The following is a 2,531-nucleotide window of genomic DNA, read 5'->3' on the forward strand; positions in this document are numbered from 1 at the left end:
GATTCATGTGACTGACGGCATCTGTCCTCCCACACTCTGGCTGTGGTGACTGACTAGCTACGAAGCAGGGATGACTAACAAAGAACAGAAGGCCTCATGTTTCAGAAGGCATTTTAAATTTCAGGGAAATATCTGTGAGCTGGAAAGGAAATGCTGGGGTCCTGCACCTGATGAGCAGCTGATCACGCTCTCGATGTTGTCATTAAGGTGTGTCATCTAAGGGACAGCATTGTAATAGCTAGACTCTCTGGAACCAAAGGGTCAAACCCAGGCAAAATTAGCTTAGCTTGCTATATGGGTAATGACTGTAATCCTTTGCGCTCCCTGGAGTACTTTATGGTCAAGGATCTTGGGGAGAGTTTGCCAACAATTAATCTCAGTAGAGGCCTGTGGGTTTCAGGACGAATCATACTACTCATTTACCTCTTTCTCATCCATAGCATACTCTCACATGGAGCTGCCTGCAAGGACTGGGTCTATCAAAATATATGTAGTAACATTACAGCTTTTAACAAGTGATCCTATTGAGGATTCAGTGGTCTGTGCTGAGTCCGAAAGTGGAAAAGCACATAGCAGAGCTGGCCGTGAAGCAATGCCTTGACCAAGAGTGGGAAATGCACCAGCATCTTGCCACCAAACTGCCCACCAGCCCCAGTTAGGGGCTTGAAATCCACATACCCAGAAAGCAGGTGCTATAAGCAGAATACTATTTTAGGTTCAAATCATAGTCCCGTGACTACAAAAAGGGAGAGAGAGAGAGAGATTAACTAAACAAAAGGGATAATTCCACAAGCATGGTGAAAATGGCACAATTTTATCAGGAAAGTTATCATCAGTAGTTATTATTGCCTGAAAGGAGACTCACAGAATCACAAGATTTCAGAGCAGGGAGCGGTCTTGGATATCATCTAGATCAATTTTTTTATTTTACAGAAATAAAAATGTAGTCTAATATATTTTTCTTAACAACCCACCAGTTAAGAACAGGCAGCCAGGCACGGTGGCTCACGCCTATAATCCCAGCACTTTGGGAGGCCGAGGCAGGCAGATCACGAGATCAGGAGATCAAGACCATCCTGGCCAACATGGTGAAACCCTGTCTCTACTAAAAATACAAAAATTAGCTGGGCGTGGTGGCACATGCCTGTAATCCCAGCTACTTGGGAAGCTAAGGCAAGAGAATTGCTTGAACCCAGGAGGCGCAGGTTGCGGTGAGCCGAGATAGCACCACTGCACTCCAGCCTGGCAACGGAGCAAGACTCTGTCTCAAAAAAAAAAAAAAAAAAAAAAAAGCAGGCTTACATTGAAGGTTGCAGTGAGCTAAGATTGGAACACTGCACTCCAGCCTGGGCAATAGAGCAAGACCCTGTTGCAAAAAAAAAAAAAAAGAAAGGAAAGAAAGAAAGAAAGAAAGGAAAGAAAGAAAGAAAGAAAGAAAAGAAAGAGAGAGAGAGAGAAAGAAAGAAAGAAAGAAAGAAAGAAAGAAAGAAAGAAAGAAAGAAAGAAAGAAAAGAATGAAAAAGAAAGGAAGGAAGAAAGGAAGGAAGGAAGGAAGGAAGGAAGGAAGGAAGGAAGGAAGGAAGGAAGGAAGGAAAGGAGGGAGAAAAAATCCTAAATTCCACCACCTGCCCTGGAAGCTCACAAACAAAAATGAGAATCCTAGGGCTAAAATGAATTCAACAAATTAAAATCTGATTCTGAATAAAATTACCACATGCATTTCTGGGGAGCCTTGAAAGTACTCGTATAAAAGGTAGCAATATACACTGCCCTTTGTCAAAGGCAGGTCTTTGTCCCATGTTCTCTCATAATAATCTTAAATAACACATGAATGCATAGAGAATGAATGAAACCTCTCTTGGGAGGAGGCAGGAGGTCCTACAAGCTATTCCATTTGAGTTTAGAACAGTAAAATATATCATTAAGATATGTGCTATTTGACAATTAATGAGTATCATTTTCTAAACTTTCTGAGAATGCTATAGTCTCACTCTGCTTCTCAAAATTCCTTTCACAGTTGGCTCTATGGAAGTTTACATTCTGCACTATTCTTAGCTCTCGCAGCTGGAGAATTCCGGGGAGTCCTCAATGCCAAATTCCAGGACATGAAGCTAATACCACTGTTTCAAACTTCTCTTTTTAAAATAAATGCATGATTTTAGAAGATTTTAGTTATCAAAAGAATGCTACTTTTAAATGTAATGTAGACTAAAAGATTTTCTATTGCAAATAACAACCATGTCAATGAAAGCTTACAATATGGGTGGTAGTGGGGATGGTAATATATCTATTTTTTTAATAAGCATCAGATTTAATAAATGATTTCAGTATCAAAATTTCAAAGAAGTTTGATATTTCACATAGTAGAACAATTTGGTCAATAAATTTAATAGACGACCCTGAATGCATGTCTCAATTTCAGATTAATTCATTGATCAAATATTTACTGAGCACCTACTATGACCCAGAACTAAATGCTTGTGAACAAAACAATCAAAAACCCCAGACTTTATGGAGTTTACACTCTAGTG

This window comes from Symphalangus syndactylus, chromosome 12 (genome assembly GCF_028878055.3).
Source record: "Symphalangus syndactylus isolate Jambi chromosome 12, NHGRI_mSymSyn1-v2.1_pri, whole genome shotgun sequence".
Classification (NCBI taxonomy): domain Eukaryota; kingdom Metazoa; phylum Chordata; class Mammalia; order Primates; family Hylobatidae; genus Symphalangus; species Symphalangus syndactylus.